General features: G+C 37.2%; 1 protein-coding gene across 3 annotated transcripts in view; it reads left to right on the top strand.

The window, feature by feature from the left end:
* Positions 1–7,793: 7,793 nt before the first annotated feature.
* Positions 7,794–13,379, top strand: part of gdpd4a (glycerophosphodiester phosphodiesterase domain containing 4a) — a 29,330-nt gene continuing 23,744 nt past the window's right edge. For 2 of the 3 annotated variants that reach the window (XM_060877555.1, XM_060877553.1), the window contains exon 1: positions 11,669–11,784. The gene's annotated coding sequence lies outside the window, so the exon portion shown is untranslated. Of the gene's footprint in view, positions 7,917–11,668; positions 11,785–13,379 lie in introns of those variants that run through there. The other variant, XM_060877554.1, reaches the window with a different exon arrangement.

Raw genomic sequence — 13,379 nt, 5'->3', positions numbered from 1 at the left:
TTTAATGAACTGCAAACAACAATCAGGCGATCAGCAAACAACACGGCCTAGCAAGAGCAACGGAAAATGCTGTCCATAAACCAGGGAGATGATCATTATATATGCCTTAGAAAGTGCTGAGAAGGAAAAGTCTATAATGAAGAGTTAGTAGCGTGGTGAGGTTGATGGCACTCATAACTGTGGGTGTGGCTATGTGTGTGTTGGGGACTGTAGACTATCACGGCCATGTCTGTAGGCTATGGTGATTGCTTAGAAATGGATTTCAGAGATGGTGATGTCATGATGCAATTTATCAGTTTCTGGCCGTGTTGTCTGGAACCTACATGTCCCCCTGACACCCCCATGCCTGTGTCACTGTGGTGCTGAGAACGATCAACCACCCAAATAATATCAGAGCTGATCCCTTTCAGATGGCTTACAGTCCATTCATTTCTGAATCAATAAATGATCGACATGACATCATATGCAAGTCTAATAAAATGAGCAATGAGTGTAAATAGGTATATCTAATAAATTGGCTTAATAACTAAGCCAGTCCAAATGTTAATCCGAACAAGAAGAAATGCAGTTATATTTCTAATCTCTAAACTTTCTTGTGCATCAAAATTCTTTGGAGCTTTTATTTTTTGTTGAATTAATCATATTATCAGCACCCTCCCTCTACTAAGCAGCAAGATTATACTCCTTGAGTTTGGAGGAAAGGATTTATAAGGGTGTGTGTATAGGCAGGAAAGTACAGAACCAGCCTTAATGGGTTCTGTAGAAGCCAATTGTCCATTACATAATGCAGCAGATTGCTTACTTCATCAAGTGTGTGGAATTTAAAGTCGCAGCACTCAAGCTGCCAAGCTTTTGGCCAATGCGCTTCTCTTAATGGCATCTATCCATCCGTGCTCACTGGTGTGGCAGAGTAAAGGTAACCAATCTTTTGTGCATCAGTGAACAGTTGGTTTTATGACTAGTATAGATAGAAGGTTAGTTCTTTAATTAACTGTACATACTGTATCCTTAATCGTGCTTCTTTGTGCACCAGAGCGAATGGAGCACTGGCTCCATCAGTGGTCATGTTGTGTGTAAACTGTGGTGATATGATTAGATTAGATTAGATTAGATTAGATTAGATTCAATTTGTCTGTTGATGTGTCTGTTCTGCATGGTTAGGCACCATACAGTGAAGTTTTTATCCTTTTGCTGTTGTTTTTTTACTTTTTCTGAAATCTCGGTAATTCTCACGGGTACATTTCTTCGATTATTTAAGGATTAGTTTGTTAATTGAAGGATCAGGGTTCAAGCCCCAGCACTGCCAAGCTGCCATTGTTGGGCCCTTGAGCAAGGCCTTAACTCTTGATGCTCCAGGGGCGCTGTATCATAGCTGCCTCTGCACTTCTCCTCAGTTGGGATATGTGACCATATATCTTTTTTGTTTCAGACTAAACTGCCATAGTGAAAGCTCACTTTAAAGGCAATAAAACTAATTTCTTTCATTCATTCATTCATTCATTCATTCATTCATTTTCTACCGCTTATCCGAACTATTCTCAGGTCATGGGGTCACAGAGATAGGCACAGGCTCCCCGTGACCCGTGATAAAACTAATTTAACGTAGCTAATTCTTTCTGCAAAACTTCATCTAGCTAGAAAGGATCATCTGAATTTGCGACTTGAATTTTTCGAAACTTCGGACAAAATTTTAATTCTAGTTGTTCAAGATATCTGCCCCAAAATCTCACAATATCAGCATGTTCAAGATGTTTAGCTAGGCATTTTGTTGTTAAGTTACGGATTATATTAACTCTTATTGTGTCTTAAACTATTACCTCGAAGCTGAATGTGGATTGAGGAAGATATTTAAAGAAAAGATTTCTAATGAGATAGACTTCAAAGCTTCAGTGCAAATTAAAGAAACAAATCTGGAGCTTGGATGATTGACTAGATTTGTTTGTATGGGAAAACTGTGTATGCTTCACTGAAACTTCCCTTAAATTAATTACTCAGGACATGTTCAATCATATGCTTGACCATGAAAGCTTTTCATTTTCAGCACCCCATCTACTCAGAGTTGAACACCAATCCTACAGCTATCCTCACATGATGACATGCTGTGTGTGCCACTGCAGTGATGAGCCCTATTCCTCCTCCTCCTTCCTATTTCTTTCTCTTTCTCTCGTTCGCCGGTTGATTAATTCTGAGCCACTGGAAATCCTGCTGAGTTGAGTGTTAGGGGTTTGCCAGTAGGCTGTAGAGAAGCTAAAGTCACAAACTGACAAGGACAAATGATAGCAGCAAAATGGGGGAGAAAAAGAAGGATGGCAGGTTGGGAACAGAGCCACTCTGCGTGTGTCAGTGCTAAAGCAAGTACAGCAGGCTGATGGGATATAAATATATAAAGTGAGGGAGCAGTAGGCCAATGAAAGACTGCAGTACTGGATATTCATCAAAATGATTGAGTGTGAATCATGTGATCTTGATTTTGCTTCAGTGACTTTAGTGGAATCGGATGCAGTGGCTTTAAAAGGACGTTTTAACAGAAATTAAATGTAGACCCTACATCCTCTCAATTAGTCAAGACCAGGAAGATATTTTGTGAAGTTTTGTTTTTACTCACTTTCTTACTTAAATACTTAACACTTTTTCTATGTATTACAGAAATTACATAATTTTCTTTTAAAAATAGGATTGTTTCTAAAACATTTTCTTCTATTTCTTAAATTTTACTTAAATTTATTTTTCTTTGGAACTCTTTTATGAATATATTGCCCCTAACAGGTTGTCGGAAATACTTCTGTATTTATCTAAAGAGATAAAAACAAAATATTCTTACAGTGTTCACTTTCATATAAACCATGCAGCATAATGAATTTGTGCTTAGCTTTTTAGCTTTTTTCATCAGTTAAAATGTTTACTTCTAACTCTTGAATACTTGAATAATACTTGATTTTTAAAACATTGCCCATACTATTACTGATACTACTATTTATTATTCTCCTCGACCAAATCTGTTCGATGTCTGAATTTTGTTGCCTCAGAGTTTTGTTCAGTAGCTACAAAGCTAATGTGATGAAGCATACTGTACAGTATATGTAGCTTCTGGTTTAGCATCATGCAAAGTACATCTATAAATAATCACAGACTCGCCTCAAACTGCTGTGACCTGTGTGTTACCTCAGACAGATTTGCTTATTTAAATTATAAAACTGATTATCTATAAACAGACAAGAGGGTGTTGCTAAGGTCAAAAACAAAACCTTAGCAGCCATTTTGAGCCTGGATTTAGGTTTTTTCTCATCACATCAGACCCAGGAAGGAGATGCAGCCCAAAGATTTAAGATATTTGAGTCACAAGACTATTTATTTATTTATTAATTAATCGACCACATAGCCAAGCTATATGTGTGATTAAGGTAGGCATGTACGATATTTTAGTCAGTGCTAAGCTGCTAGCTTTAAGCTTTTAGCTTTACTGTAACTCATCATTAATAACTTGTCAATCTTAGCAACCATAAGCTTACTACAAAACTAAAGATGAACACTAAACATAGTTTGAAGTAATCGTGATAATGTAAACTTTATTTTTGGGTCAAACTGTTTCTTTAAATGTGAATCCATTTTTTTGGTGTTTGCAGTTTCTTTTGATACAGAAGCCTTCGCTCTCAGGGTTCAGTGACGTTGGCACTGATGTCAGCGTCGCCCAGGGTTACCTTTAGGAGTTGTTTGATTTCTTGCTTGAATTCACAAAGCAGTGAGATCTGAAAAGCATGAGGGTTGACTCTGCTGAAGAGCGATTTGAGTGTTTAGTTCACAATGAGGATACATAAGGCTCTGCAGCACGAGCACACTAGAGCAAAGCAAGAGATGTCAAATCCTGCACTCAGACTGTTACTGTACTGTCATTTTACTTGCTACTTATCCAACCTAAGCAGCCATGAACAGTTTTTTTAACTTGCTTTATATATTTTTCATTAAAAAAATCTTGTTTCTACCAAGCGGTTTTAGAAATGTAAGAAATCCAGATATAGAATTATATTCCTAATAAGCAAACCAGAGACAGGAGGCCAGGAAAAACTTCATCGAGTACCTGAAGCAGAACTGTCCTCTTCTGGATGAAAGCAGATTGTGGGATTATAAGTCATTGCTGTTCCACATTTATAAATTTGAATATCTTAGACTTTGTGTTTACAGAATCAGTTTCTGAGTCAAGTCTACATTATACAGCTGAGATTCTTCACTCTCACTGACACAAAGGCGAGTTTTGTGCATAAACTGATTTTCAGGACGGAATCCATGTGGGACCATCCACAACATCTGTGTAACTTCACGATTCTTCTTGCTAATATCTGCTTTGGATTACAGTAGTTATCCAGGGTCTGGGAGCAGATTTCCTTTTAGGCTGCTTTGTCACTATGCTTGCTTTGATAGCAATATGGAATGAAGCTAAAATTAAAAATGCCCATTTTTTTTATTATTGTTATTATTATTATTATTATTATTATTATTATTATTATTATTATTATTATTATTATTATTTGTTTCTCTTGTTTGTTACATCAGCAATTCACTTCACACTGCAAAAATGTAATAAGCAATTTTATGAAACCCTTTTCTAGTCATTTACTAATTATTGTAACTAATTTCTGGCTTTCTTATTTTATTGGCAGATAATTTCACTTCTTTTTAGAAATAAATGTTTAAAGTATTCCAAGCCTGAAATTAGTACAAATGAAGAAATTTCTTATTTAATCTTATTTATTTAACAGTTTTTATTGTAATCTTATAATAGGGGAAGCAAATAATTCCGACACTTAAGATATTTTCTTGTTAAGATTTTTATATCTATATATATATATATATATATATATATATATATATATATTGCATTGCAGTAATGTTCTAAAACCTAGAACACCTTTTTAGAACAGTTTTGTAGCAATAATAACGTAAAATATTGGACACCGTGATGTTTGTCTGCAATAATTGTGCAGCTTTGAAGTGTTCTGATCTGATTAAAAACGACAAAGCAGATTAGAAGAGAAAGAGAGGTTGTTAAAGGTCAGGGATGGAATGTGCTGCCAAATCACAAAATGTTCTTATGTCTGCCTGTGATGCAAATTGCTCTGGGTTATTTGCACACGGTTACAGTAAAATCACCCGTCAAGCTGCAGTAGGCTCTCACTGATGTAAGATTCCACTCAAAGATCAGTTAGAAATCTGACAGTACTTTATTTCTGATTATACCACAGCACTGTTCTAAAACATTGGCTTGGAATATAATGCTATCTATAAAGCAAGCGACAGGTTTATATTAAAGGGACATTATAGTTTCTTTACGTTATACAGTACAGTAACTTTCCGTAGTGACTTATAACATTTGTATGATGTATGCTCTGAATATAATTTAAAAACCTATTGGGTTATATATACACACCAAGCACCTATTGCAAAAACAAGACAGTTCATCATATCTATTCAAAGATCAACATACCTACAATGAAGCATGGTGGTGTCAGCATCATGTTAAAGGGCTGCTTATGTTCAGCTCAAACTGGGGCTTTTGTCAATATAAAGGACTCTAGCCACAAAAGCCAAAATATAGCACAATAACGACCCAAAGCGCAAATCCAAGTCAACAAAAGAATGGCTTCAGTATGATGTTGAAGAATGATCAACATATTAGATCCCAGAACCCAGATCAAAATCAAGATGTGTTCAGTAGGTACAGTAGAGGCTAAAGCAGAATCACAAAGTGCTGTATTAAAGCAAAATCTTCTTTACTAAAGTATTAGTGCAAGCGTGTGAACACATACACAACCAGGTACTTGTACGTGTGTTTTCTCTCTCTCTCTTTTCCCCCTTTTTCCATCAGGACCCTGAAGCTGTGAGGCAGTAACCCTGCCTTCTCAAGCTGTCAAAATTCTGCCATTTAATAAGCATTTAGCAACAATAGATCCAAGAAATAATAGATGAATATGGGTCAGTTTTTAGAGAATATGGGTTATATATTTGTAAAATATTTATGATTTTAGGACAATATCTGTAATATGTAGTTAATTTTAAGAAAGTTTGCTGTGTTCATACACTTTTATATAAATAAAAAAATGCTTATGATGACTTCTCTGAGGAGATTTTTTTCCCCTAATTGATTTAATGTTTTTAATGCATGATGTTATGAATAGGTATGCTACAAAAGCTGTGATTGAGGATGAAAGTATTTTGCTTTATAAATTTCAAAGAAAGCTTAGACATGATGGAAATACTGTATTAAGATTTTCCCAATATGTCTGTGTTCACCCTGCATATCCCTATCTGCAGTACATTAATTAATAACGCAATGTTGCCTTCAAAAACAATGAGATTAAATGTTTCTTTCGCAAATAATCTACTTTAAAGAGCAGTAAACTAAACAATGAAGAAATAAGTAGGAAACTTGACGGTCAGTTTTCTAAACATCTTGAAGAACCTACCGCAGTTATTTAGGAGACTTTGTCTGACAAGTCTCTTTTGTCTTAAAGGCAAATCCTTACAGCTTTATGTGAAAAGTGGGTTTTAATATAATCCGATACTTACTTTACTGACAAACCAGACTTTTTCTCTTTTACTTTAACATTTCAGTTTCAACGTTTCAATTTTATGACTTCTGCATCATTGAGTTAATAAGGATGTGGTAGCCTAGTGGTTTAGGTGTTGGGAGTTCTCACACACCACCCCGCTGCTGCGATCCCTCCACTGGCTTCCGGTAGCTGCACGCATCAGATTCAAAACACTGATGCTTGCCAACAAAGCCAAAAATGGACCAGCGCCCTCTTACCTCAAACCCCTCATCACTTCTTGCACTTCACTTCACACCCTCAGAGCTACCAGCAATGCTTAAATAGCTCCACCATCTCTCAGGGTAAGAGGCAAGTATACAACAAGACTCTTTTCTGTTCTGGAACCAAGGTGGTGGAATGAACTTCCTCCAGGGGTCCAGACAGCTGAGTCACTGGATATTTTCAAACGACGGTTGAAAGCCTACTTATTCATGAAACGCCTCAACTAGCACTTCCTTCCCTGTTTGTTGTATATGTGTTTATAAAAAACAAACAAACAGATAAAAAACTTTGAACAGTGTTTTAGACTCATGGTATCTTAAGTATGTAACCTAGTGAACCAGAGTTAATGTATCCAATGATAGAGACTTAAGCACTTCTGTACGTCGCTCTGGATGTAAATGTAAATATGTAAATAGACTACTGATTGGAAGGTCATGAGTTCGAATCCCAGGTCCACCAAGCTGTCACTGCTGGGCCCCTGAGCAAGGCCATTAACCATCAATTGCTCAGGTGTATAAATTGAAATAAAATTGTAAGTCACTCTGGATAAAGGTGTCTGTTAAATGCCAGAAATGTAAATAACATTTGATAAATGTTATTGACTCCAATAATGCAGAAGTCATAAAATCTAACATCTAAGGCAAAATTAGTTTCAAAATGAAGGTGGCTAAAACTTTTGCACAGTTCTGTATAACTACAGGTTAAATCTAATTTACAGCCAGAACGCAAAAATGTGACGCAGTAGGCAGACTAGCTAGGTTAAAGTGTGTGCGTGTGTGTGTGTGTGCGCGCGAGCGCTACCCTGTGCCATTATGCAAATGAACACAGGTAAAATAACAGATAACACTGCCTGGGTCCTTGATAGAGGAAACACCGTGATGTGCAATCGCCTCCGTAAAAATTCTCGTGACGTTTTATTAGAACAACCCTTCCCTTACACCCCTCCATCTCTCTCTCTCTCTCTCTCTCTCTCTCTCTCTCTCTTTGAAACACACACGCACGCGCCGTCACACACATTTATTTCCCTTGTTTGCTCGTGAAGACGCTTCCCATATGCCAGCTATGCAAACACCTCCAAACCAGTGAGAGAAGGAGATTTTCATCAGGACGGTGAGTCTTTCTCAGATGCCAAGTTATTTTATTCACTGCCTACTAAAAAAAGGACCTTGTGCTGTCCATCACATGGCATAAAAAGATGTGTATGTGAGTGTGCATGTCTTAACATGATGAATACAAGTGTGTTAGAGGAAATGTGACAAGAAGGATATTTTAAATCAGAGAGCGAATGAGAGAGAGAGAGAGAGAGAGAGAGAGAGAGAGAGAGAAACTGCAGCAGAGATGGAAACAGCTGCAGAAAAGTAGCAGTGGATGCAATGCTCAGAATGATGTGGACAGATGATGTGGTTTTTACACACAAAAAAATCTTCATTCCTCTTTTTCTCTCCTTTAGCTGTGATTGCATGTTAAAGCTTTTAATTCATTACATCATATGTAATATGATTAGTTCATTACATCATATGCAAAGAATGCAGTGCACTGATAAACTGTTGTAGTCATGCCATTAGTGCATGGGATTTACTTTGCTAATTTGCTTAAATAACCCATGTTGCATTTTGTGTGTGTGTGTGTGTGTGTGTGTGAGTGGTTGTGTTTATATAGTAGTGGGGACAGAGTGTCCCAAAAAGGATAAGAATATCGGACAGAGCTGACCTTGTGGAGATATTTGTCTGGTCCTCGCAAGCAATCATTTCTTTTATTTTTGTTTATTTTATTAAAAAAGCATAACAAAATGATAATATTTTTATTTTAATTACAGAGATTAGCGATATATTTAGGTGTAGGCATTATGATGCATTAATAAATGTCAATAAGAGGTTCTCACAAGGATAGTGTGTTTGAGTGTGTGTGTAAGAGTGAAAGAGAGAGAGAGAGAGAGAGAAAGACCTGTGAAGTAGCACTAGTCTTGAATCTCTGCAAAGTCAGTTGATAAAGGTAACACACTGCAGTAAATGCACACACAATGCAGAAAACTACACTTCCAACATGTCTCATGCATGAACTGTGTTCATGATGCAGTTTCTGCATTTATAGATCCTGCTCTTGAATGCAGCTTGCACAGCTTGAGACTGTTTATTTCCCTATGGAAGTCTAATGTGGCCTATTAGCAGTGATACATGAGTGCCTTTATGATTCTGTCTTATCGATGACTTCTAGCAGCCTGTCTGCTGACTTTTCAGAGTCAGAGCCATGGTTATGCTTAGTCCAAAATCCCAGGGCTGTTTCTGAGCAATCATTTTCCCCTTTTTTTCTGAATGCCAGTACTTTAGTATATTTCCTGTGCTAATGATAAGGTTGTGAGTTCAAATCCCACTGCAATGTCCTCTCCTCAACTCAGCGCTCGTTTGCATTCTGCCTCCATTGTAAGTCACTTTGGAACGAATAAATGAATAATTCAATAAGAAAAAAGAACAGTATGTTATGTCCTGAACACCTATGTCCCTCAAATAGCATTGCTTTGTACGTGCATCTAAGGTTTATTAATAATAATTCAAACTGATAGGCCAGCTTTGCACGTTAATTGTTTAGTTAATGGCCTCTATTTGTTTTTAAACGAATTACGTAAAAGCCCAATGGGAACACTGTATATTAAGGCAATATTAAAAAACAAAACTTTTTCATGCTTTATAATATTATCATTGTTTGTTTAATTAAGCAGCTTTCTGGTTTAAAAAAAAAAGCCTCGGCAGAAGTACATAGCGTCACTTCCTTCCTTACAGTATAAACTATAAATTTGGAACAAACAACAAACTTATCCCTAGAATATATTGCAGCAGAGGTTATTTTGAGAGGAAAATGTGCCCTACATAGTCGATCTCTCGGGTAGCGTCTATAATGTGTCTACTATAACAATTTTGTGTCCTGTTCATTACAGTATGTTGTATAATTTTTGGGTGAGACATGTTCAAAGTGCAAAAAAAATGCAGATAGAAGCTTCTTTGATGCCAATGCTGATTTCATTGTTTTAGCAAACAACTACAAAATAACACCCTGGCGTCACTAGTTGTGAAGCACAAGAGCAGGATGTGTCTCTGAAACCATCGATTTGTCAATGATTGCAATTTTTTAAAACGTTAATCAAGTTTCATATTTCTACAATTTATACTGTAGTTAGATTTAATGCTGTTAAACGTCTCTGAATCAAGGCAACAGGCACAATCATGTATAAACATCGTCATGCATACAATGATACGCACATATCAAGTTTTCCTCTCACACTTTCAGCCTCTCTTTTATTCTGTTTCATGATCTTTCAGCTTATGTTACAGAGAAACTGCAAAGCCCTCTGTTGTAAAGAAAACAGCATTATTTCTAATTATCAGTTACCACCGGCACTGGAGACTCCTTCTATCACAGTTTAATAAACATTTCCAGTCTAAACACTTCACCTGTTAAGTACTAGTTAATTTAAAAACAACAGTGTACTAAGTCTATTTGTCTTTTTATAGAAAATTGTGATGTTATTGTTATCGAAATGTAATCAACACCTTCCGACCAATCAGGTTTGACTAATAACAGGTAATGGCAGTTAACAACAGATAATGACAGGTTTTTACTAATAACTTCCTAATACAATGCAAGACTTTCCAACATGTATGAATTTTGCATCAATTCTAACTGTCTCAGAGAGGTGTCTAAAAATACGTTGTGTCAGACAACGGATCATGGGACACACTGATGTTTAAGGGAACGAGTCTTTCAGTGGCACGTGTAAGAAAAAGGGGTTTAAAATTTATTGAGCTGGTAGCTGCTTTTATCCAAAGTGGGTCACGAAATTCACTCTAATCGTAGAGGTGTTAAATGAGCTGTCGGTGCTGTAAGTGCTCCCAGATCAGAAAACAAATACAAGATACACTCAGTGGTCACTTTATTGCTACACCTACACCTAAGACCATAGTTGATACATATACCTACATATACCACATTGCCACGTCAGGGGGTTACACTGCTGCTGCTGTTCTTATCATTGGCGCGTCCTATATATTGGTGATCCCTTTCCATCGACGGGTGAATCGACAGTGAATGTGAACCAGAAAGTGAACATATGTGTCACCTGATAAAATGGCTAACAATTATAGCTAGGTCAGGGTGACTAATACCAGAGCATCTGTGCTACCACCACCGATGTTCACAGCAGCATCTCCCCTGAGGCAGAACACCCTGCTGCCTCTCGCACTTACCTGGGCTAATTAAAACTTCCACGAGCTACAGTACCATTCTACATCAGATGTTGGTGTTAGTGGACTTTTTTTTACTATTATGATACTCGCATTACAATTATAATGCTTTTATCATGCCTACAACAGTCAAGTACAGCTTGATCACTCCATAGTTTACAGGTAACGGTTCTGTTGAACCGGTAATGCTGTTTTTTTTATCCTGTTTAGCTGACATGTGTTTTTCTGTGTTTTTACTCGGTACTCTGCCACTAGATCATGATGCGTTAAAGCTCTTTATTATTACGTGTCACTCCAATGTAGCTGTAGGAAAATCAGAATCAGAATCAAAGACCAGAGAGATGTGCAGCTGATAGATGATAATGCAGAATGACACACAAAGTGAGTCGATCCACAAATAATTCAATGTTGTCATAATACACAAGGGGAAAACATGGCAATGTAGATTATACCTACACAGATAAAAGGTTAAATCAGAGGCATAGTGCTGTGGTTATTGTGTTTCACGGGAACTCACAGAAGGAATAAGGTCCACGTTTGGGATTTAAGCTTTGGGTATGAGTATTTTAACAGGGAGGAGACAGACAGTGATACTGCTGCAACAAGTAGGAGCGGAATGCGCATGCGCGGCGCTCTGTAACGACAGACGAGAAGAGCTGCTCGAGACACCGCACTGGTGATGTGTAGGTTATTTCCGGTTTTCTGAGCATCCAGGACGAACAACTACGACGGAATTAAAGTTTGTAAGTGAAACTTGTCCGTTTTAATGTAGTTTCAGTGGTTATTTTTGGCTTTGTTTATCGGTACAGTCCGTTATTGTTGTTGACAGTATTGTAGTTAACTAAAGCAGCACTAGTGTGTTTGTGCTGATGGTTTAAAGTGATGTTTCAGACCTATTAGTTATTTATATTAGTTATTTTTTGTTAGTTATTTATATTAGTTATTTATATTAGTTAGAATATATAGTGTATGCTGCTTCAGTGCAGTGTGTGTGTGTGTGTGTGTGAGAGAGAGAGAGAGAGAGAGAGAGAGGGAATGTGTGTGTGTGTGTGTGTGAGGATATTTGGCAGGTCCCCAATGTTTTTCTGGGTGTGTTTCTGTAGGTTATTTTATCTTTGTGAGCTCTGTGATAGAGATTTCTGAGAATTTGTACCTAATGGGGACATTTGGCTGGCATGTAGGCATTGTGTGTGTGTGTGCAATTATGATGTGTAGTTGTAGGTTATTATAACTTAGTGAAGACAGTGTCCCTACTGTTATATGGGCCTTTTTGAGTGCGTGTGTGTGTGTGTGTGTACACAATTATGATGTGTAGTTGTAGGTTATTATAACTTAGTAAAGACAGTGTCCCTACTGTTATATGGGCCTTTTTGAGTGTGTGTGTGTGTTGTGTTAGTAAAGACAGTGTCCCTACTGTTATATGGGCCTTTTTGAGTGTGTATGTGTTGTGTGTGTGTGTGTTGGGGATGATCTTAAAGAGGACACTGAATGTCCCCACAGTGTCAGGGATTTCATAGTTTTGGGCTTAAGGGGACAGTTGACAAATTTACTGTTTAAGTTTGTGTGTGTGTGTGTGTGTGTGTGTGTGTGTGTGTGTGTGTGTGTGTGTGTGTGTGTGTGTGTGTGTGTTTTAGAAAGAGGAATGTATTAGGTGGGTCAAGGCGAGAATGAATAAACTAAAGTGCCTCCTCCACAGTGACTGAATGTCTCTGTTCCTGTGAGCCCAATGTACAGCACAGTTGTTGTTCTAAAATACAGCAGGTTTTGTCTCAGTTAGTAGAGAAGAGAAATCACCCAAAACCTGATTTACAATTGACTTGTAGGAACGTACCTGACTCGCTTTGTCTGAAGCTGTGCAGCATCTCTGTTCATGTCTATACATCCAGACACATTAATATTACATAAGTTAATAAAAGACATCAGTCATAGTGCATATCAGAGGCTACACAAAGTTCTATTTTATTCATAATCTTTCTATTGTATGCTTTTCCATTATAAGATTTATACTCGGGCAGAAATGCACTTCCCTGCATTATATCATTATCATGATCAGGTGTGTCTCAGGTTGTCTCCAGGGCTGTAAGATCAGACCATGCTTCCGAAGTGACTTTTGGTCTGTATATATATGCTTTTATTACAGCAGAACTGTGAAGATTCCCTGCTAGTGTTCTTAAACATCATAAACACCAGCATTAAAGTGTGATCTGATTCTTAACCAGATTTTAAAGTATACTTATAAATGACAATTGCATTTTATCACAGTTCGAGTTATTGTGCCAAAAATTATAACGTTTCATCTTAAACATAAGTGAATTGTTGTGCTTTTGCTTTCTCACTT

This window comes from Tachysurus vachellii, chromosome 9, assembly GCF_030014155.1.
Source record: "Tachysurus vachellii isolate PV-2020 chromosome 9, HZAU_Pvac_v1, whole genome shotgun sequence".
NCBI lineage: Eukaryota > Metazoa > Chordata > Actinopteri > Siluriformes > Bagridae > Tachysurus > Tachysurus vachellii.
Note: the sequence above shows the minus strand (reverse complement) of the source record. Positions and strands in the feature narration are given on the sequence as shown.